Below are 26008 nucleotides of genomic sequence, written 5' to 3'. Positions count from 1 at the left end.
AGTTGTCTTTGCTTCCCAAAAGTTAAGACACTACATGCTTTCCCATAGTACACGGCTTGTGGCTAAAATAGATCCATTAAAGTACTTGCTCAGTAAGGAAGCTCTCATAGGAAGATTGGGTAAATGGGTCATGATACTAAGTGAGTTTGACATCCAATATGTTGAACGCAAAGCTATAAAGGGATAGGAAATTGTAGAACAACTGGCCGAGGCACCCATACAGAGTCTTCTACCAATAAACATTGATTTTCTAGATGAGTCAATTCTAACACTCACTCACCATACATGGGTTATGTTCTTCGATGGGTCCTTCACACAACAAGGATCAGGTGCTGGATTACTTTTCATTACACCACAAAGATACTCATTGCCTAAAGCATACAAGATTCTATTTCCTTGTACAAATAACATTGCTGAATATGAAGCTTTGATCAATGGTATGAAAATTGCAGCTGAATGGAGAGTAGATCAGTTGGATGTCTTCGGTGACTCTCAACTTGTCATCAACCAAGTAAATGATGTGTATCAAACAAAGGATGAAAAAATAATTCCTTACAAATGCATGGTTGATGACTTGATGAAATATTTTGCACACATCACCTTCCAACAAGTTCCATGCATAGATAATAAAGCGGCTAACACCATGGCCACTCTAGCCTCCCTTCTACAAATGCCAGAAAATGATCTACGACAAGAGTTCTTGGTGGAAGCATTACACTACCTAGCCTATGACACACCTGATTCCAAGATGATCTATTCTATTATAGGACAAGAATCATCTCACTACCATCACATCTATTCCTACCTTTTTAATCAAACCATTCTAGAAGGTCTAACCCAGAATGAGAAACATTACTTGATCTGTAACACTTCACATTATGTCATTATTGCTAACAATCTGTATAAGAGAGGTCTCGATGGAACACTCATTAGGTGTTTAGAAATTGACAAGTCCAAACGCGCACTAATTGACGTTCACGAAGGCATTTGTGGATCTCATTCCAATGGCCTGACACTAGCTCACAAACTCCTTCGTGCTGGTTACTACTGGCCTAAAATGGAGCAAGAAGCTGTTAAATATGCTAGGTCCTGCAAGCAGTGTCAACTACACAGGAATCTCATTCATGCTCCAACGAGAGAGCTGATTCCGTCTACTACAACATGGCCATTTCAACAATGGGCCTTTGACTTGGTGGGGTAGATTCACCCAACCTCTTCCAATGGACATAAGTTCATTATCACCGCTACATATTATTTCATGAAATGGGTAGAGGCAGTCCCTCTCACAATTGCTAATGGCAAAACTATAGCACTTTTTGTCACAAACTACATCATCTATAGATATGGTATACTGTCCTCAATCATTATTGACAATGGAGGATAGTTCAAAAATAAATACCTTAAGGAACTGTGCAATAAATTCAAGATCACACAACATTGGTCTTCCATTTATTACCCCTAGGGTAATGGCAAAGCTGAGGCATCCAATAAGGTGATCCTCAAAATTCTTCATTGCACAGTCAATAGGTTAGGGAGAGACTGGCATCTCTAGATCAATCTAGATTTGTGGGCATATAAGACAAGCATTAGAACTCCAATGGGCATGAATCCTTTTGCATTGGTGTATGGGGCAGATCCTGTGCTTCCAATAGAGGTTGAGATTCCCACCTTGAGAATCTCCATGAAAGGCCTTATCACTGATGATGACTACATGATAGCTCAGCTTCAAGAGCTTGTGTTACTAGATGAATGAAGACAAGTGGCCTATGATCATCTATGAGCATATCAACAAAGAATGGCACGAAGCTACAATAGGAGAATTAGGCCACATGACTTCCAGCTGGGTGATCTCGTCCTGAGAGAGAACCCTAAGAATCAACAACAACGAATGCAAAAGGGAAAGTTTGAACCAAACTGGCTAGGTCCTTACATCATTACTGCAGTATATGGATCTGGCACCTATCAACTTTCCACAACTGAAGGAGAAGTTCTTAAAGAGCCTATGAACACTCTCCACCTGAAGCGGTTTTACAGTTGATTTAATCTTAGCAAGCTCTCTGTACATACCTAAATGTCCTAAAAAAAATCTAAAAATTAGAAAAAGTCTTGAGAAAAAAAAAAGAGAAGAGAAAACTTTCCAAGAAGGTGAAAACCTGGTAAATAGGCGCCTCTTGTTCTCAATGCTCCATCTTGCAGCGCATCTTCTAGCTATTCTGTACAATCACTTTTATGCTTTTGCTTTCCTGCTTCCTGCTCATGTATCCATGGATTGAGTCTTGTTATAGCTTGGGGGCATTTCCCCTTAGTGTCACTCTTTTCAAGATTCTCCTCATAGAATATCCTACGTGACAGTCACCAATCGTTCTGACTGCCTCTGCCTACTATCACCAATGTCACTCTTTTCAAGATTCTCCTCATAGAATCTCCTTCGTGACAGTCACCAGTTGTTCTAACTGTGTCTGCCTACTGTTGCCAGTGTCACTCTTTTTGAGATTCTCTTCATAGAATCTCCTTTGCGATAGTCACCAGTCATTCTGACTGTGTCTGCCTATTGTCGCCAGTGTCACTCTTTTCGAGATTCTCCTCATAGAATATCCTTCATGAAAATCACCAGTTGTTCTGACTGCATCTTCTTACTATCGCTAGTGTCACTCTTTTTGAGATTCTCCTGATAGAATCTCCTTGGCGACAGTCACCAGTCATTTTGACTGCATCTGCCTACTATCGCTAGTGTCACTCTTTTTGAGATTCTCCTCATAGAATCTCTTTCACAATGGTCACCAGTTGTTTCAGCTGTGTCTACCTACCATTGCTTGGGTCATGTCTCAAGATTCCTTTATGGAAGATCTCTTTTGCATCAGTCACCAGTCGTCCTAACTGTGTCTATTTATTGTTTCTTAGTCCTCTTTAGGTTCTTCATCGTGAAGATTCCTCTTTTACCACAATTACCAGTCATTCTGACTGCGTCTGCCTACTATTGTCACCCTATTGAAGAGATTTCTTTCTTACATGTTCTGGACATTAGCACTTGACATCAATCCCAAAAACATTGAACTCAAAAAAAATGATATACTTGTTTGGATATGCTGAACATTTTCTTTGTTTGCTTTGTTTTGCTTTATCATATCTCCTTGAGCAACTCGATGATGTCATCTTTGACTAGAGAAGTAATGACTAGGGGCATGATCTTTTTCTTTGCTTTCTGTTTGCAGTTTAGTTCCAATAAGTTGATCTATTCCTATAAGAGGGGTGTCCGCTATAGGAGCCTCCATCTCGTATTGGATGGCCGTGTGTACCTCGACTCCTTTTATACAGATATGTCAATGACATTGGTTCTTCTCCTTGTTTGTTGGAGTGAACTCTTCATGCTATAGTACATATTGATACTCATCCTATTAAGTGAATGTACGAGTCACTGTGAGTATATCTAGCACACTTTTGTCTTAGGTTACGAATGCAAGGGTTGTTGTGGACAGAATGAATACTGAATACTTAGCATAAGAGGAATCTCCTGTGTGTTTGGTGTGCCTATCATGCAAGCAACATTCAGGTCATCCTAGCGTTCATGCTTTGTTGCTTATGTTAACTTGCTACATTAAAAGGGACAAATATTCTGGTCATTCTGGCTTCTTGTGCCTTGAATGCTTACATTTAATCCCGACATCCCAATAATGTATGTTATATTCATATTTTCATGATTGCAATGTCAGTGGGAGTTGTATAACATACGAGCTTTATTTTATATCCAGTGATGATAAATCGTCGAAGCTTGGTAACCAGACCTAGGGTTGCATTTAACATAGTCTTGTATTACATACTTCATTTGCATTAGCACGCAATTTGATGGTAATTTTGTTCATACTCCACATGCATCAAATTCTTCCATGGCTACACAAGTGTTTGGTTCATCGAGTCTCGCTCCTCAATGGAATACTTGTGACTATCAAACAAAAAGATGCAACACTACGTAAGATGTCAGTTCATACATATGCGTTCTATCTAAGTAAAACATACATCTCATGTACATCAAAGCAAAACAAAGTAGACAATGAAATGTACACATGAATACTCAGCTCAAAATCTCGTATATATATATATATATATATATATATATATATCAAAAAATGGGTCAGTACAAAAATGGGTGCTACTTGAGTGCAATCGATCAAAAATGATACATGCGGTACTGGCACACCAATCGATACATAGCCAGAGATCAAAATCAAAACTCAGACACAGAGCATCTAACTCTATCCCAAACCCTCACCTCCAGGAGGAGCAAGAGGTGCAGGGCCAGTAGGTGGCGGAGGTGGTGGTGGCATATCCAGCCTGACAGGAGGTCATGCACCTCTAGACTCTCACACATACTAAGAGAATCGCTGAACCTGCAATGTCTCATCAGGTACTGCACTAGTATATGCCACATAATAATATGCTTCTTGAGCTGACTGGAAGCGGATCTCATCCTGTGCCAGCTCCAATCTCTGCTCTGCAGTCTTCGTGCACTCTCTTTGAAAATCTGTCTCTCGCTATTGCTCTACCAGTTGTGCATCCCTGACTGCCAATGCAATTTGCAACTCTCCCAACTATCGGGAGGTCGCACGAACCTACTCTTGGTACCACCATACCGCATCTTGTACCCCACCTGCCAGCTGATCCAGCATATCCTCATCAACCATTTCTAGTGCCTGCTGCTGTAGAGGTGCCTACTATAGTGGAGGTACTTGTGGCTGTGGAGGCACCTGCTGCTGTGGGACCTCCTACTGAGGGGTCTGCTCCTCTGTTCTCTGCCTCCTTCACTGCCTGTGTCCTACCCCACTACCCCCAACACCTGGGCCTGATCCCATCTGATGTGGGAGAATAGGCATCTATTGTACCCGGTGCTGGACCTATGGTGGCATCTGTGCCTGTGCCTGCTGCTGCTGGGGCACCTATGCCTGTCCCTGTACCTGCCCTGCCATCCCTAGTGGATTTGTGAAGCATGGGAATTGATGGCTCATCAAAAATGCTTGATATGCAGGTGTCATCCCTGCATCTACTATGTCTGGCAGGTAGTCCCATTGAACATCAACTAAACTGCGAATATCTATCATACATCACCTTGGATCCATCTGTGGAGGCCATCCTCGCTCAATATCCTTCTGCACCCTGGCATAGGCACAGTACTTAGGTGAAATATCTTGTGGTTGGCCATATTGTCACCACACTCGTGAGATGAAAAATCTCTCGATCATTGATGTCGTCCTGCCCACCAGTGGTCGAGAACTAAACATCCATGGTAGCTCTCTGGGGGCATCATCCCAGTCCTCTGTCTCTCTCCATGGTCGCCACACAATAGACACTAGGTCATCAAGATGTGTCTGCCAGTGCTTAGTCTTACCCAGGTGGGCCTGTGTAATATGCCCTCAATATCTGCATATGTAGGGCTCCATAGGCTCCCAGGCATCCTCAAAAATTGGCCTACATACAGGGAGATGCTCCTAGGCCTAGATCTATAGAACATAAACTCCTGCTACCATGGTCTTCTTCTCATGGAAGATGACCTCGTGCATCTCATGGAAAAGGTGAGCCAACATGCACTGACCCCATCCAAAGATCTCTGGTGTCTCTAGCATCCTGCGAAGCATGACACCCCATCCACACTCCAACCCATGCTGTCCCCTATCAAGACATAGGAAGTAGCTCAAAAATATACCCAGCATAGATGCCAGCCTATGTGTGGGTCCATAAGTATGCATCAACTCATCCCAGCTGATGGCCCTACCTCTCGGTAGCTCTCTCCTGAATACAATGGAAAGTGCCTCTGTCCCTAATCGAGGCACTATATCATAGATGACCTCGGCGCCATGAAATGGGATCCTCAGTATCCTCCATATATCCTTCGAGGTAATTGTCATCTCACCCATCGACAAATGAAATGTGTTAGTCTTTGAATGGAAACGCTCTACCAAAGCAATCAGTAAGCCATGATTCACCATCACAGCTGGAATCTGGCATAGTGAAGACAAACCCAATCGAGCAATGTGTGCTTGATCTGCGTCATCCAAACCTCACAATAACTCTCCATATGGCGGATAATGAGATCTAAATGAAATGTCTCCGAAGACCTCCTGCATGCACAACAAAAAAATGACAAACAAATGATCAGTATCAAGTCAAATCGAAGCATGAAAATGAAATAAAGTGCAATTTCTAAGTGTGAAATCACAAAACTGTCATGAAATTTCGTGCGAGATTTGTGAAATCTCTTGCGAAGACATTCAGTTTTGCGTGAAATAATTATTTCTTTGTGCGAAAAAAGATCTTCTCGCGCAAAGATAGAGCTGCCTGCGCGAGAAAAGAGATTCTCGTGCGAAACACGAATTGCCTTGCACGAAGAATCTCCACCTTCACACGAAACCAAAATTGTCTCGCACGAAGATCCTCCGATCACGCACGAAGAAACAGCCTATCCTGTTTGTTCATGCAAAGAAAGAAGATCTTTGCACGAGAAGAGATCGGTCTCGCGCGAAGAAAGAATTCACAATCCTAAAACATGCTAAAAAGTACAATAAATAACCTCAAAATGAATGAAAGCAAAAGTACGAAGATGGGAAATCGACGATTCACGGGTGGTCTATAGTCCGCTTGCCAGCTGTCTCATTTGGAGTGCTCAAAATGATGATATCTCACATTCACTACCATGTCTCTATCAGAGCTCAAAATCACTACAAGACAAAAGCACAAATGAATTGAAAATGACCCTTCGAGCCCTTATATAGTTGTTGACCAAATTTTTCAAAGTGCTCGAATTTGCGCAAAAATCACATGCCTGGCTAATTAGACCGTTCTAGATCCATTTTTGGGATCAAATTCAAAATTTGACACACCTAAGAGCCTCAAAAATGCATTTGAAAATTTTGGGGATCGACACGATCGAACGCTTGTGTAGCCCAAATCTTTCTGATACTTTGTGATTCTTGGAATCCTTTCAACTTTACATTCTCCATATTTTCAAAATTCATTTTGAAAATAGTAAACTTAAGTCAACTATGGCTAAATCTAGTCAACTTTTGGTCAAACTTGGTCTTTGCAACTTTGCAATCATTTCAAATCAACCCTGAATCTTCTTCAGATCCTCCAAATTTCTTTAGATCGTTCTAATCTCTTCATATTTATTCAAGATCATTCTAATCTCTTTATATTTTTTCTGATCATTCTGATCTCTTCTATATTCTATTGAATCTCAAATTTCTTCTATATCTGATGATATACTACTTCAAATTATATTTCTGGTGTGTCATCTTTCAATTTCACTCTCGAGGGGGCAGGATGATTACATCATTGAATACTTATTGCTCGGCATCTAGTTTCCATCTTATGTCCTTGTCACTTGGGGCATCTTATTCCCTTCTATCTAGCATCTTTGCCATCTATCTTATCTTTTCATCAATTGATCAACCTTATAACAACTCTTCTCAGAGTTCGATAGACAGGTATTGGGACAGTCAAAACCCTGACTCTTGAGGATCAAGCCTTGTTCTGAGGATGATTCTATGCCTCATGATTGGACCTTGTTATCTTTTATCAATCTTAGGTATCTAGGTGTTCTATCTAGATCCTTGAAGGTTAAGCTCCATTCTGGAGATAATCTTCTAAATGCTATCAATCTCAGGTATCTAGGTGTTCTACCTAGATCCTTGAAGGTTAAGCTTTGTTCTGGAGATAATCTTCTAAATGCTATCAATTTTAGGTATCTAGAAGTTCTATCTAGATCCTTAAAGATTACACTCCGTTCTGGAGATAGTCTTTTAAATGCTATCAATTTCAGGTATCTAGACATTCTGTCTAGATCCTTAAAGATTACACTCCATTCTAGAGACAATCTTTTAAATGCTATCAATCTTAGGTATCTAAGTGCTTTGCTTGGATCCCTTAGGATTAAATTCTATTCTAGAGATAGTTCTTAAAAGCTTATCAATTGGTCTCTGTGTCATCAACTTCGGAACCAATCTCATATTCGCATCATGCTTTCTGATTTTCTTTGAATTGAACGTGCTGCTCGCACAGTCATTCGAAGAGGGGCAAAATGTAATACCCCAAAATTGGCTCATTGCCATGATACCAATTTTGGTCTATTTCTGATCAATCTTAAGACCTATTCTAATAGGTAATTCTCATTCTACTATTCACTACTTGACTTAATTGTCAGATGCAGAAAACCCTAATCTGCATTCATCATATTTCTTATTTAATTCCTATAGTACGTACTCATATTAGTCACATTAAACCTACTTGATTTAATTATAATTTAATTATTAAGTATTTATACTTTAATTAAATTAAATTATATCCTAAAGCTAATGTACTATGGAATTAAATTTATTTAATTTAATAAATATGCCTATCTTGATTAATTAAATGTAATTATTTAATTAAATGGGAAAGGTATTTCTAATTAATTAAACAAAATTATTTAATTAAATGGAGTACTTACTTCTAATTAAACAAAGTTATTTAATTAAATGGGAAGCCATTCCTAATTAATTAAATGAGGTTATTTAATTAAATAAGAAAAGTGTCTCTAATTAATTAAAGATTATTTAATTAAATAGAAAAAGTAATTATGAGAGCATATCTCATTTTATTAAATTAAATATCTCAACAAAATCTCTCTTCAGTTCAAAAAGGGAAATTTCCAGTTCACTATTGATCAAAAATGACTTAAATCAGTTAACTCCTTTTTCTACTCAAATTAAATCAGTTAACTCCTTATTTTACTCAAATTAAATCTGTTAACTCCCTTTAATTTGGGAATCTCCCTTTATGACTGAACCTCATCTTCAATCCTGTTCGTTGATCCGAATTGATCTCAATTGTTGATGGATTTCAGGAAAGTCTATTTAAGAGACCCTCATCTCTTCATTTTGGAGGATGAATTTGGAGAATTTGCATTGAATTGCTACTGGAATTCATACTCACATTTGCTCATATTTTTACATACATTTTACATTCTTAGTTTAAATTCATCTAGCTTAATAATGCATACATTTTTAGTTTAATGTCTTTTATTTCTTAGAATAATTTCTTTCTTTCATCTAGATTACTTGCACATTCATATAGCTTAAATTGCATTCAAATCCTTCATTCTTACAGGGTCTGGTTGCCTGCACCTTGATTCTGAGGATATTAACAGGCAAAATCCCTTTAGATAGAAGGCAACAGGTCGCTTTGCTGGCTGATTTTCGGATGAACAATCCAATGTTCATTTTGGGATGAATCCGCATACAATGACCATGTTGAAGTGTGTGTGTTAGCAGAGGCCACATATTCATGCATACAATGCCAACCATCATTAAACTTTAGTGTTTTTTGAGTGAAAGAACAATGTAGATGTTGAGTGAAAACAAAAAATGTTAAGTCAAAGATTTGACAAAAATGAGCTAACTAATTTGATTTCTTGAATTATGTGAAGCCTTTGGAAGATAACCATGATGGGCTGGTGGCACAAAATTGAAGGTAAATAATTTTGAGGTGGATTCAAGGAAGATTATCGAAGAAGTTTCTAGAGGGACTCAAATGGGAAAGTAGGTAGATTCATTGAATCTTACCTAACCCTAAAATGGATGGTTGTGCTTAAGTGACAAAGGATCTAAATTCTCTATTTATAGAGATAACTGGGTAGAAGAAAATGTTGTCATGTGCAAGAACCTAAGGAAGAAAATAAGTCTAGGGTGTTACTTCATCTAGTGGCCAAATAGAAGAGACTGCAGTTGGCATACAAAGCAAGAAGGCTTAAGGGGATGAATTCTTGAAGGGTGAACAAGCTATTAGAGCTGAAGAGTATGAATGCTAAATAAAATGGAGGACTAAACTAGATAGCTATAATCTACAAGTTAGTTGTAAGTTTTTATCAGATTAAGTCCTATTATTTCTTTCTAACAACTATACTAGGGTGAATAAAATCCTTTGGATTAAGTTTGACCTAAAAATCATTTGTAAATCCTTTAACTAGGTGACATTCTACTGTGATGCTATAAAGTCCTCTTAATGATGCTCACTCCTAACACGGTGATTGAAATCCTTTAACCATGTCATATTTAATAGTGTGTATTGTAACCTTTAACATGGTTGGACTTTCATAGGGCATCACTTTAGAAGAGTTAAATTAGGTAGAATGTTACTGGTGGTTTTTTCCAAACTAGGTTTCCACATAAAATTCTTATGTCAAATTGTGTGAATGTGCTTATGTTATTTCAGGTTTACATTTTTGCAAAGTTATTTTGACCTGGGACAATAAACTATTAAGTTAAGGTATTGTATGATCTAATGGATGCATGCATGTTATGGTTTTATGGATATGGATATGTTAAGTATTGAAAGTTTTATTTATATATTTGGACCTTGGATAACTAATTTAACCCCCGTCTTAGTTATTCTAAAGATTTTCAAAAATTGGTATAAGAGCCATTGGTGCTTGTGAGGAAATAGTTTGAAGGAACTAAAAGTTAAAGATCAAGATGTATAGAAAGGAGGTGCCTAAACTGAACAAGGAAAACTTTCTTGCATGGAAAAGTTTGATAAAGCTACATCTAGTAGGTTTTGGAGACTATGCACAATCCCATCACTACTGAACATACTGATCCTGTTGGAGCTCTAACTACTGATGATCAAAAAAGAAGAAAGAACACAAATAGGAAATGTTAGAGCTTATCTCCACCCTAAGCTACTCAGAGTTTGATAACATCAAAGGATGTGATACTACAAAGAAGATGTGGGGTGCTATACAAACAATTTATGGAGGAGATATAAATGTTCTAAGAGCTAAAGCTGAAAGTCTAAGAGGAAAGTTTGATGACATGAGAATGCAAGAAGGTGAGACAATAGTTCAGTATTGTACAAGTTTTAAGATGTTGTGAATGCTATTAGAGGAGCTAATGGTGTTATTGAAGATAATATTGTAATAAAAAAAGTATTGAGAACACTATTCCCTATCTATGCTATTAGAGTCTCTGCCTAACAAGTTTTGCAACAATTGATTAATTGTGTATTGTATTTGATGTTACACAAAATGTCATATCATCACCAGTTAGTGTATGCCAAGATTACTCAAGCATTGAAGACAATTTTCTATGTCTACCAAGCATTCTAGAGTTCCCTAGTTTAGAAGACAATATCTATCAAGTTCACTCAGGCATCAATGGAGAGTTTGGTAAAGCTGAGTGTTAACTGAGCTCACTTGATTAATGTAGGAAATGTTGGATGGAACCAATGCTAATAAAGCTCACTTAGTTACCAAAGTAACTTTAAAAATATGTAGTGTTAATCAAGTTCACCAAGTTAATATAGGAATTTTTTTTTGAGTTAGTGTCTACCGAGCAGGGTCAACTGACAAAGGATTTTCTTATTTTGACATATTGAGTACAATTGATTTTTTTGTTGGTTTTAGTAGACTGAGAAGATGAATATTGATTATTCTAAGTTATATTCTAGCTAACATGACAATATGAAAGATATAAATATAAGGTCAAGTTGAGAATTAGAAAGTGTGTAATTAAATGGAAGATGATTGAAGATTCAATGATGCTAAGAGGAAACGAATTAGAAGGATAAGTAGAATATCCTTGTGAAGCTAAAAAGATACATTCAATCAAGAAGGATTAAGTATACAAGCCAAAATTGAGATCTTTATTAAAAAATTTAGTTGCATTCAGAATCAGGTAATCTCATTGTTACTCTCTAACAATTGTAGCAATGATCTAAATCTCTTGACCGAATTAGCTTAACAGCTATTTGTAAATCCTCTAACAATGTGGTATTTTTATTGAATTGTCCAAAGACCTCTAACAAGGCCACTCCTAATAGGGTTATTAGATTCTCTAAAAGGGTCACACCTAACAGTGTGTTTTGTAGCCTTTAATAGAGTTGGCTTCTAATAGGGCTAACTTCAGAAGAGTGAAAATCAGTAACTAGTTGCAATTGGTGGTTTTTCCCAGATTGGATTTTCACATTAAATTTTGGTGTCAAATGTGTTCATGCTATTTCTCTTATGTTTTTACACCTAATTTAAAGTAATGAGTAATTACAAATAATATCTTTAGATTTGCATGTTATGTAGTTGCCAAGCATTTTAATTGTTTACTGAGTTACACCATTTTTTGTGTGTTTTCTGAGCATTGACAGAGTTTAGTTTTTAGAGGTTATTTTGTATTGACATCTAAGGGATCTGGAAAATATTTTTGTGGTAACTAATTCACCCCTCCCCTCTTAGTTACTCCTCTTATATTTCTAATGATTGGTATTAGAGAATTTGGTGTTCGCAAAGAAGGTTTCAAGGACCTAAGCTAAAGTTCAGGATGTCTTACAGAAGAGAGATTCCCAAGTTGAACCAAGACAACTTTGCAACATGGCAAGGACTTATGGGGTTAAATCTAGCAACTATTAGTGATTCAGGCTATAAGTATCTTGATACTAAATATAAGACTCCTACTAGAACATTATTAGTTGAATATATTGCTGAAAAGAAAAATCATAACATCATGATGATTGACATTGCATCTGCAGTTAATTATGTTGAATTTGATATTCATAATATGATAATATTGAAGCTCTTAGTGAGGTGTCATCTCCATTCTTGCATCAATGTGATCCCTACCACTATGCTAATGGAGCTTTATCTTCTCTTTGAAACCATGTGTAGAATCTCCCCATCTACATGATTCACTCACATGCTTTTCTCTTTACCATGGATACGGTTCCACTTACTTATTTTCCCTCAAATGATGGTATTTTACCATTCATACTTGAACCCCATGTTACTTCTTTATAAATCAAAAACATTTCAAAGCTCAAGACATCTTTAGGATTCCAAAACATTCCATCAATCTGAAGCAATTAGTCGAACCCCAAAGTGGGTCTGAATAATTTTTTGTTTTGTTTTCAAAAAAATAATATATGAAATAAATCCATTGAGTTCACCTCACATATTGAAATCATTTTGAAACATTAATTCAACTCTCAAGGCTCATTTTTTACCTCTTCTACAAATTGCAAATTTCATACCAAGGGGTCTTCTGATTGGCCTTACACACAAACTAAAACTGACAATCGAGCTCTAAAAGATGACATGTTGATTCTTTGTTCAAAAATATCTTATCCTATGAGATCCCATCTCATGATTACTTCAAGGTCAAAATATATTAATCGTCAAAGTTACCTTCTTAGAACTGCTTGCAAGAAAACATATCAAAACACCATAAAATGCATTTGGTTTTAGCTTCAAAAAAAGGTCAAACTAACACTTGGGAGCATAAAAAATAGGTCATTGGTTCATTACCATGAGGAGAGTATAAATCTATGATTAGGGTTCATGATGAATAACTGGGTGAACTTTGAGAATGGCCAAAGTGGGTTACTTGGATTTGCATAACAGGGAACAATGACAAACAGATGATTTTTACAAACAAAATGGACCTAGGAAAGTGTGCAGATAGAGTCTTCAAGACTTGCAAAATGACATACTTAAAGAATTTTTAGAGTAGAATAAAATGGTACAATCCATTTGATCTCACCTATCATAGATTCAAAGTTATGATATCCTGAACAAGGGTACTGATCAATCTACACTTTATGACACTAGTAAAACTTTAGAAATTGCATTAAAAAACTAAGCTCAAATCAGAAATATAATAAGTCTCTAACATCTAGAATGTAATGCAAAAGAAATTTTCTTATTTTGGTCAATTGGGTCAAAGATAAAACTGGTCAAATAGGGCCTCCCATAATTCCGAACAATTTGCATCAACATGACAACAATAAACAACCAACTTTGAGGGATTCAAAACCTAGTCAAAACATATCAAAATGACTTGAAATACGAAACATGGGTTCTATGATATTCATATTAAAAACTCCCAAAGTAGTGAGTCATGAAATTTTACTAGGTGCAAGATATTCAATTCCAAATTAGGCTACATATAGCTATTTGAGATTTAAGCAAAAATGTAGTATTGAACATTGCTCAAAATGAAACTTCACAAAATGACTCATAATAGAAATTTATCTTTATGAAATGCATGAAAATACTGAATGTAAGGTGTTAGAAACATTAAACACCTCTTAGGCCTTAAAAGGATAGTTAGGTAATAATGTATTAAAATGTGCTTATAAGGGTTCAAAAGCTTGGAATGGTACTCAAAACGAGAATGCATTTTTCAGTCTCATCAATATTCAGAAACCAAGTTGCATTCAGGAGCCGAGTTGTACAATGAAGCTAAGTTACATTTTGATTTTGAGATAAGTGTACATGAAAGGAATGCCAATTTACTTGATAGAGAATTACATAGTGATTTTGAAGTTAATAGACCCATTGAGGAAAGAAGAGCAGAACCAAGATTGTCAAAGTATGTCAGAAAACATCACCCTATTGAACAAATTATTGGAGATAAAGAAGCTAGACCAATGAAAAGGAATAGGTTGAGAAGTGATACATGTTTTTTGAGTATGCATGAGCCTAATTCAATGAAATATGCATTAGAGAATAAAGTCTTGAGTAAATCCATGAAAGAAGAGATTGATTAGATTGAGAAGAACAAAACATGGACTTTAGTACCAGACTAAAGAATAAGAATGTGAGTGAAATTAAGTGGGTGTACAGAAACAAGTTAGATGAAAATGATGAAGTCAAAAGAAATAAGGCAAGATTAGCTTGCAAGGGATATGCACACGAAGAGGGTATTGACTATGGAGAAACATTTTCCCTAGTTGCAAGATTGGAAGGAGTAAGAACTCTTCTTGCTTACTCTACATACAAATGTTTCAAAGTTCATTAGATGGATGTGAAGTCAAATTTTTTGAATGGTATACTAGAAGAGGAGGTTTACATTGAATAACCAGAAGGATTTTTTGATCCAAACAACAAGACATCATATGCAAATTACACAAAGCTTTATATGGTTTAAAGCCCCAAGAGCATGGTATGAAATGCTTCATAATTATCTTGTGAAGATTGGTTTTGAGAAGAATGATGATAAAAATAATCTATATTTGGAGATAGAAGGAGGTAAATGTATTTTACTAGCTGAAATTTTTTTTGATGATACCATATTTGGAGGTCAAAATGCATTATGTAAGACATTTTTAAATTAAATGAAGAAAGAATTTGAGATGTCTATGTTTAGAGATATCAAGTTTTTTATTGGTTTACAAGTATATCATATGAAATGTCATATTTACATCACTCAACCTAAGTATGTAAAGGAAATATTAAAATTTTTTGGTATGGAGGATTCACAACCAGTTAGCACTCCTATGGTGATAGGACACAAACATTCAAAGACTAATGATTTTGCTAAAGTGAATCAAACATTGTACAAGTCTATGATTGGAAAGATGCAATATGTGGTACATAACATACCTAACATTGCACTAGCTATTGGGATTGCTACAAGATTTTCTACAAATCCTAAGGAGAATCATTTGATGGTTGTTAAGAGAATTATGAGATGTCTGAAAGGAATAAAAAATTATGGTCTATACTATAAGAAAAATGATAAATTTGAGTTAAGAGTCTATACAGATGCTAATTGGGCTGGAAACATTAATGATAGAAAGAGTATAAGTGGTGGATAATTTTTCTTAGAAAAGAGATTGGTCACCTGGACTAGTAAGAAACAAAATTGTATATCTCAATCTATTGTTGAAGTTGAATATATGGCTATTGCAGTAAATTGCACAAATGTGGTATGGATCAAATAGCTACTCAAAGGCATGAAGGAAGAAATTACTAAATCTATGATAATACAAGTGTTATAAACATATCAAAGAATCCTGTGATGCACACAAAGGAAAATCACGTTGCAATCAAGTATCGTTACTTGAGAGAGTTGGTTCAAGACAAAGAAATGAGAATGGAATATGTGAATACAAAAGAAATATAGCTAATATATTTACAAAATCTTTACCTAAGGATGCACATGAATATCTTAGAGTTAAACTAGGGGTGATACCCCTATCCAAAGCTACTTAAGAAGCATGAGTAGTGCCCTGCATCAACTGAGCTAAATATTGTATCTTACAACTTGATGCAATGGATTTTACTTTAGGAGTTTCCTAAAGTAATGAAGGAGATAAATGAAAAGATTTATAGTAACATGTAAGGTGATAGAGGGAAAACTTGAATTGATTATATTTGCATGAAAAGATGACAAGTCTTTGGCATTGTACTCAAAGAGGGAGATATAAGAAATAAATTTTGGGAGCTATAAGAAAGAGGGAGACATATATAGAGAGAGATACATTGAAGGAGATTGAAAAAGCTTACATTACCCTATACAGAGGAAGGACATATACTAATAGAGGGAGAAATTTCAAAGAAATATACCAATTTTTCTTTTTTGTATCATTGTTGGTATTAGTTTGCCCTCAATGCCAAAGAGGGAGATTGTTGAACAGAGATTGTTTAAGTATCATGGAAAAATGATTATTTTTCAATGATGTAAAACTTGCTACTTGTTGGTGAGATAATTTCTTTTTGGTCTAAATGCTATCATTTGGTTGATTGATTAAGAGTATTTGAAAGAGAAGATAACAAGAGAACCTAGAGAAAGGTTGAGTTATTTGGTACATAAAAGAAGCACTAAGACCAAGTAAGACATTGATACTATAGTGTATTGTTCATCTACTTAAAGTTTTTAATGAAAGATTACTCAAGGAAAGAATGGAAGAAGGTCAAGTAAAGAAAAGTGTCTACCAAGCTTTGCCGAGAAAATAATACAAGTCGAGTGAAAATCAATAGGTTCCAAGTAAAGAAGAGAAATAGTGGAAGCTAAATGAAAGTTAGAATATGTGGAGTAAAGTTTAGTTGTGTTGAGCATCAGTAAAATTTAGTGTTAGCCAAGTGAACTAGTGTTGGCTAAGTGATAAAACAATGTAGATTTTGAGTGGCAAAAAATAATGTTAAATCAAAGATTCAACAAATCTGAGTTGATTGATTTGATTTCTTGAATAATGTGAAGCATGTGGAAGATAACCATGATGAGCTAGTGGCATAGAATTCAAGGTAAACCATTTTGAGAAAAATTCAAGGAAGATTATAGAAGAAGTTTCTAGAGGGACTCAATGGAAAAGTGGGTAGATTCATTGAATCTTACCTAACCCTAAAATGGAGGATTGTGGTTAAGAAAAATAGATCTCAATTCTCTATTTATAGTGATAATTGGCCAAAAGAAAAGGTTTTCATGTGTGAGAACCTAAGGAAGTAAATAAGTCTAGGGTGTTACTTTGTCTAGTGGCCAAATAGAAGAGACTACAGTTGGCATACAAAGCAATAAAGCTTAAGGGGATGAATTCTTGAAGGGTTAACAAGCTATCAGAGCTGAATAGTATGAATGCCAAGTAGAATGGAGGACTAAACAAAGATCTATAATCTGCAAGTGAGTTGTAAGTTTTTATCAGATCAAGTCCTATTATTGCTTTCAAACAATTGTGCCAGTGTGGATAAATTCCTTTGGATTAAGGTTGACCTAACATTCATTTGTAAATCCTTTAACTAGGTGACATTCTAATGGAATTTTATAAAGTCCTATAAAAGGGCTCACTCCTAATAGGGTGATTGGAATACTTTAACCAGGTGACATTTAACAGTGTGTATTGTAACCTTTAATAAAGTTGGCCTTTCATAGGGCATCACTTCAGAAGAGTGAAATTGGTAATATGTTACTGGTGGTTTTCCCAAATTGGGTTTCCACATAAAATCCTTGTCTCAAATTGTGTGAATATGCTTATGGTATTTCATGTTTACATTTCTACAAAGTTATTTTGACCTAGGATAATAACCTACTAAGTTAAGGTATTGTATGATCTAATGGATGCATGCATGTTATGCTTTTATGGATATGGATATCTTAAGTATTGAAAAGTTTCATTTGTACATTTGAACCTTGGATAACTAATTCACCTCCCCTCTCAGTTATTCTAAAGGATTCCAACACTGGGAAACAACTGAACCTAATGATATACCTACTTTTTACCTTGTCAAAGATATTTCCATTTACCTTAATGCTACTGAACTATCATTAAAATTAGAATTAAGAAGATGATTAATGGAGGAGCCAAGTATTAACTATTTTAGCCATGCAAAGATCAAACATTTCAAAGATCTAGTTATCCAAAACACATTGTGGTAGGGCTAGATGCAAAAGTAAAAGAAACCAAATATAGCATATCTAATGGTGAAAACCCAACTATGAAACTTGATGAGATAGTTAATACCTTGCTCAAATATTTAGAAGAAACATCACTCATATTGATCAAGCCCATAGAAAAGGTAAACATTGGGATAGAGGCAAACCCTAAGATTATTTATCTAGCTAAATCACTCACATTAGAAGAAAGAGGATAACTTATTCACTTCTTCATGGAAAAATAAATAAATTTTGCATGGTCATATGTGGACATCCTAGGATTAGATCCAAATTTTATTATTCATCATCTTAATATAGCACATGAGGCCAAAATAGCCAAGAAAAAGCTTAGGAAAATGCATCCACATATAGCACTACTAGTCAAATATATACTAGAGAAATTTCTCGAGACCAACTTGATAAGAACTTTGGCATATGCTTTGTGGATATAAAATATTGTTATATTTGATTTCTGGGCATGACTGTGTGAGTTTTTTTATCATCAACATTTCAAATCATACTACATGATCCATCATCAGGATGCAGGAGAATCATACTACATGATCCATCATCAGGATCCAAATTCGATTATTCATCATCTTAATATAGCACATGGGGCCAAAATAGCAAAGAAAAAGCTTAGGAAAATGCATCCACATATAGCACTACTAGTAAAAAACTAGAGAAATTTCTCCAAACCAACTTCATAAGAACTTTGACATATGCTTTGTGGATATCAAATATTGTTATATTTGATTTCTGGGCATGATTGTGGGAGTTTTTTTTATCATCAATGTTTCGGATCATACTACGTGAGTTTTTTAATCTTTTTTTTTCCTTGATTCTTTTGCATCCTGATGATAGATCATGTCGTATGATCCGAAATGTTGATGATAAAAAAACTCACGCAATCATGCCTAGAAATCAAAGATAACATTGTTTATGGATTGTGGAAATCTAATAGCTCTAATCAAATATTATGTCTATTTTAATAAAAGATGGTAGAATAAGGATTTGCATTGATTTCTATGATTTCAATAAGGTGTGTCCCAAAGATGTTTTCCCATTACCAAGTATTGATGTCATCTTCAATCTAATAGCAGGACATTCTATGTTCTCTCTCATGCATGGATTCTCTAGTTATAACTAAATATAGATAACACCTAAAGACCAAGAGAAGAAAACCTTAACTTGTGCACAAGGAACATCTTGTTAGAACTTTATGCCCTTTGGCCTCAATAATAAAATTTCCACATATCAAAGAGCTATGAACATTGTATTTCATGACTTGATGCATACATTTATGGAGGATTACATAGATGATACTCTAGAAAAATCCTGTACCAGGCAAGACCATCTTCCAATTTTGGACAAAATATTTAACTATTTTGAGACTTTTAAAGTTAGGATAAATCCTAAAAAGTGTGCCTTTGGGGTGCAATTTAGGAAACTTTTGGGCTATATTGTATCTACCAAAGGAATAGAAGTAGACCCAAAGATGGTTCAAACTAGAGTAATTAAGTGCACTCGAGCTTGAGTAGTACTGGGATAGGTGACCTCCTAGGAAGTCCCAATGCTTCACCTCTATGAGCATCACCTAGATCCAATGAGTGCTAAGTGTTCTATTTATTCTCATGAGAGATGAATTCATCTATGAATCACTACTCATGAAACATGAGTCAATGAGTTTGACTCAAAAACAACACAGTTAAATCTTGATAGAAATATCACAATTTGACTTGTTGTGAAAATATCTCCTACTTATCAAGGTTCAAGCTATTTTAGATATGAAGCCACCTAAAAATTGAGTGAACTATGATCTCTCCAAGGAAGAATTTAGTTAGTGTGAAGGTTTATCTCTCAGTTGGCTAAAAAATGTGCTCCATTTATTCATCTCCTCCATAAAGATGCACTGTTCAAATGGGATAGCCAATGTCAGGCCACTTTTGATCTACTCAAAAACTATTTGATGAATCTACTAGTTTTAATGCCTCATAAGACATTATTGTTCTATGTATCAGTGAATGATAGCTCATTGGGGGTAGTTTTGGCACAAGAAAATAACCAAAGAAAGGAGAAGGCAATTTTATATATTAGTAGAACCTTGGTAAACTATGAGCTTAACTATACCTTCATTGAAAAAGCATGTTTGGCAGTAATTTTTGCTTCCCAAAAAATACATCATTATCTATTGACACATAAATTAAAACTCATAGCCAAGATAGACCCTTAAAAGTACATTCCTAGTAAAAAAGTGTTCACTAGGATGCTAGCCAAGTGGGTGATGATTTTGAGTAAGTTTGACATTGAATATGTTGATCAAAAGGATATCAAAGGACAAGTTATAGAAGATTGTCAGGAAATCACCTTTAGAAGACTTGAATCCTATTTTAGTATATTTTTTAAACATCCATATTCTTCACACAAAGCCAATAACATGGAACCTCTATTTTGATGGTTCTTACACACATCATGGATCAGGTGTAGGAATTCTATTTATCATGCCTCAAGGTGTCATTATACCAAAATCATACAAGAACCTATTCCCTTGCACTAACAACATGGCAGAATATGAAGCTTTGGTTCTTGACCTCAAATTAGCTTTAGAATGAAAATTAGTAGTGGTAGATGTCTATGGAGACTCTCAATTGGTCATCAATTAGGTTAATAATTCATATTAGACCAAGGATGAGAAATTGCTTCCTTATAAACAAATGATCGACACACTCAAAGAATGTTTTGTCCAAATCACTTTTGAATAGATTCCTAGAGATAAAAATAGGGCTTCTAATGCCATGACTACTTTGGACTCTTTACTCTAGTTACCAAATCAACATGAACACTATGAGTTCTTTGTATAAAAGGTGGTTCAACTTGCATTTTCTCAACTTGAATCCCATATTGTGTGCCTCCTAGAAAATCAATAATCCCCTTGTTATGGTCCCATTTACACCTATATAAAAGATAACATCCTACCCATCAATCAATCCAAGAACCAAAAATGAAACTTCATAAGACAAGCCTTACGTTACACGTTGGTGGCTGAAACATTGTATCATAAAGGTCTTGATGGGACTTTTCTTAGATGTCTAGACAATAATGAGTCTAAATTTTCTCCACAAGAGGTTCATGAAGCAATTTGTGGATTTACCCTGGCTAAAAACATTTTTGGAATGGGCTATTTCTAGCCAACCATATAAAAGGATTATATCGACTATGTCAAATTCTATAAGAAGGGTCAGATCCATGGTAACCTAATTCATGTGCTTACTTAAAAAATTTATCCATTGACCACACCATGACCTTTCTATCAGTGGGGTTTTGATTTGATTGGGATGATACATCCACACTTGTCCAGTGACCATAAATGGATCTTTATAACCACAAAATACTTCACCAAATGAGTAGAGGTAGTGCCATTCAGAGATACCACAAGAAAATAATTTTTTTTGTTCATCCTTAATAATATCATTTGTAGATTTGGCACACCCCATGTCATCCTGATGGACAATGCCTTGTATTTTAAAAATCAAATAGTTGATGATTTGTGTGAAAAATGCCATATTACTCCTCTTCAATTTATTATCCCCAAGGAAATGGTCAAGAAAAGGTCACTAATAAGAACATCATGAACATCCTCAAGATAATTGTTAATAACTCTAGCTAAGATTGGCATGTGAAATTGAATCCTACACTTTGGGCTTATAGAGCAAGTGTTAGAATGCTTATGGTGGAAACTCCATTTTCTTTAGTTTATGGAAGTGAAGCAATTCTACCTTTAGAGGTTGAACTCCCATCCTTAGAAGTCATGCTACATAATGCCATGATAGATGAAGCCTGTAGGGTAGCTCATGTAGAGAAATTGGAGCTTTTGGAGGAGCACTGATGCACTGCATATGAACATCTCAAAGTATATCAGAACTAGTTATCAAGACACTATAACAAAAAGGTCAAACCACATTGTTAATCTCAAATTGGTTTTGATAAATGAGTGCCTATACAGTTAATTCATTTACTTTTCTCATGCCAAAAAAGTAACATTTTCCAAACACAACATATAAGCTAGAGAATGTTGAGTAAATAGTGAGTGTTGAGTCATTCATGTGCCAAGTCATTCAGTGCCAAGCAAGTAGTACATGTTGATTCATTTAGATGCCAAGTGACAACATTAAAGTTATAGTTAGTGTCGAGCACCAGGGACTTCAAATGCTGAGTAACATAGTTTTGACATAGTTATTTGTATTGACACAAACTACTATGTAAACCATTTTAAAGTTGACTTAAGGATTGATTTAAGATATTTTTTTGATAAGGAAGAATCTTAAGTGTAAATCCCTATGTATTACATGCATGCAATCAGTAAAAGGGAAGGTTTAAGTGGAAATATGGGTGAATCACAATTGTTGATTCATACCTAATCCTAAGTCACCTAGGTATTCTTAAGGAGGATAAACCCTAAATTTTCTAAGTGTAGATAAGGAGAGTTTTTATATGCAAACAAGACATTCATGGTGGACAAGGTATTATGATTTGAGTTTCATTACAAAATTAGTTAAAGGAGAATAGAGGAAAGGAAACAATGGAAAACAGAGAGACATCTAATCAAAAAGGATCAAGTAAACATCAGTATAGAGGTGTTTTGACATCAAGAAATAGAGTGCTAATCACATGATCATTGTTGAGATATTCTAATAGGTGAATCAGTTAAATCTCTTAACAAAGTAGTCCTAACAGGATGTACTGAAATCCTCTAACAAGGTGCCTACTTAATTGTGAGTTAATGTCCTTTAATCAGGCACACTTCTAATAGGTTGTTGATATCCTTTAACAAGATAACACCTAACAATCTTTGTAAGCTTTTAATAGGGAAGACCTTTAATAGGGTAGATCATGTTTCATGATCAAATATTGCAACCTTCATTAGATACACTTTATTACTGTAGTAGTGAAGATTTGTGGGTGTCATCCCTACCCTAGTTTTACCTTCTTATATGAGGTTTTTTGGGTAATCATATCTTGTGTCATACATATGTGAATTCTTACTTGTTTACATACCTTAGGTGTATATGAATTATATGGTATTTCAATTTACTTGTTGAATTGTGAGATGGATGTATGGTGAATGTTTTATCAGTAAAAGTTTGAAGCACTAATTCACTCCCCCACTCCCCCAGAGTTTATGTTTCCTATTGTAATTCCAACACACATGTCTTCCAAATAGGTGATTTCATTCTTTGGAAAAGCCCAAAAAATTAGGCTAACCAAAAAAAAATGGAAATGGGAAGCCAACTAGATTGGTCCTTACATCATTGAATCTTTTAGGACTAGAACCTATGAACTTGCCAATTATGATGGGGAAGGGCTAGCAAATCCCTTTAATAACATCCAACTCAAAAGATTTTATGTATAAAGTCTTGAATGCCAGCCACATATTTTTAAAAATACCAAAAAAAGTTAGAAAATATCCTTAAAAATAAATAAATAAATTTAAAAATACAAATAAAAAAATAGAAAGGATATTTATCTCAAATATCATAGGACCAACCTTGGAAATTATCTTTTCACAAATTCTTTTGACTTCATGTACATAAAGAGGATAATATTTTGATAGGAGACATCTCAAATAAAAAAAATAGCATTAACCCTCTTTGTGCTTCCCTAAACAAAACAAGTCCTTCAATGGGAAAAACGGCTACATATGAATGGTTGATTTTGTGCCTCTCAAACAAATATTTCCTCTTTGAGGCCTCCCCATTGCTTTCTTCTCATTTAAGTATTACAAAGAGAAATTCATAAAGGATAAGTAAGAGGAAAAATGGGGCAACCTTTTACAACTAAATTATTTGGTGCTATTTGGGTATTGGATCTAGAATTGATTATGGACATATCCAATTGAAAAATAATTGTGGGTTTAATTTTTACACTAAGAATTCGTGGTTGCTTGGCATTAGACATAAAGGGGAAAGGAAATGGTAGGAAAGAGGGAAATTGTGGCTTGAAGGAAATATGAAGTCAGATTATCTTTTAAGATACCACATGCATAAATTGAAGGAAAATTAGTGCACATCTCAACTTGTGAAACATATCAAGGCTCTTACATTCCCATAAAATACAAGAATTGTTCTAAAACTATTGTAAATACCCGCATAAATCCATTTTGACATCCAAATCTATCCATATGGTCCCCAAAAATCCATTTCAACATCAAAATATATCCACGTGGTACCAAAAATCCCTTTTTCCATCCATCAATATTCATGTGGTCTAAAAATTCCTTTTGTCATCCATAAAAATCTACGTGGTCCCCCAAAACCCCTTTTGTCATCCATAAATATCCATGTGGTCCCACAAATCCCTTTGTCATCCAAAATCATTTACCATAAAAATACATTTTTCCTATCCAAATAGATTCTAATCCTATCCTATGAATCTTTTTTAATTCATCCATTGAGATATGCATAGAAGAGTAGAATGCATAACACTATCTATGAGATGAGCTTTGGTTTTGATCAAATGATGTGTTCTTCAAAAACAAAGAATGAGAACCATACCCAGTCCTTCTAGTCTACCAAGAAATGTCACTTTGGGATGATTGGTATTTTCTTTTTCTTCAAAATCCATCCAAATAAGTTTTTGTATTCCTTTTAAAGGAGTCTTGATTTATGTTGCCTCTAGTTTAATGAGTTTTCCAATGGTTCAATAACACTATCCATCTTTCACAATTTAAAATTCAATCTATACCCAAGAATCCAAGATTTTTAAAAAAAAATTGAAAAATCCAATAAATAAAAAATAAACTCAAAATTAAACATTCCAATGATTTTATATAAATTATTCAAATATATATTTCAATCCGATGATCCATTAGTTTCATGTCAAGTTGGTGTCCATTTCTAATTTTTGCTCCTTCAAGATGGGGTTTGTGTAACTTGATCAATTTTATATGAAATCAAGGGTGAGATCCTATATTGAATATAGTTAAATGTTTTATTAAGATCTTGGTACCTTTCAAAAAATATATCAATACTATCCCGACAAGCCTTATGATTCAATTTTCATGTTTCAAGACTCGATGTCCTCATATCTCTCAAAAAAGATGTCAATAGTGTCCCTACATAACTCAAGATTGAGAAGCAATGCCATTATTTCTTGAAACATGCTTCTAAACTTGGGGTAATCTGGCACAACATAGATAGTGGAAATAAGGTGTCCCAAGCTCACTAGCACCCCTTTCTCTTTAATTTATGTAAGTCTAGATGGATTTCAAGACTTATTTATGTTGCAGAGGCCAAGATTAACCAATGTTATCCAAAAAATATATCAATGCTATCCTTAAAGGTCTCATCTCTCTCAATCCCACCTCTTATGGCCTTGAACATAATTTGATGGTTTGAAAAATTAGGGACTACTTGGATTGCCACATAGATATGTCACACTCTTTCATCACCATCCAAATATGCCACAATTATTCATACACCACAATAATGCTACTATCATCCTACAAGGCTAAACTAATTCCTACTTGCAACATGTATGCTTTCCCTACACCTTCTCAAGTCCCATATGCCTTTTTAAGGCCCCTTAATGCTTTTTAGGCCCAAAACACCTTTTTAGGTCCACAAGCACCTTCTTAGGCCCTTTAGCACCATTTTAGGCTGAAGTCACATTTTTCAAGACCCAAGTGCCTTTTTTAAGCCCCATAGTGCCTTTTTAGGCCCACTTGCACCTTTTTCAAGGCCCAAATTGCCTCTTTCATGGCCCAAGCATCTTTCTAGGTCCTCAAACACCTTTTAAGGCCCATTCTTTCATTTTTAGGCCCACAAGTACCTTTTCAAACCCTCAAAAGC

Source organism: Cupressus sempervirens, chromosome 5 (genome assembly GCF_028749045.1).
Source record: "Cupressus sempervirens isolate cs-2001-9-10 chromosome 5, ASM2874904v1, whole genome shotgun sequence".
NCBI classification, from domain to species: domain Eukaryota; kingdom Viridiplantae; phylum Streptophyta; class Pinopsida; order Cupressales; family Cupressaceae; genus Cupressus; species Cupressus sempervirens.
Note: the sequence above shows the minus strand (reverse complement) of the source record.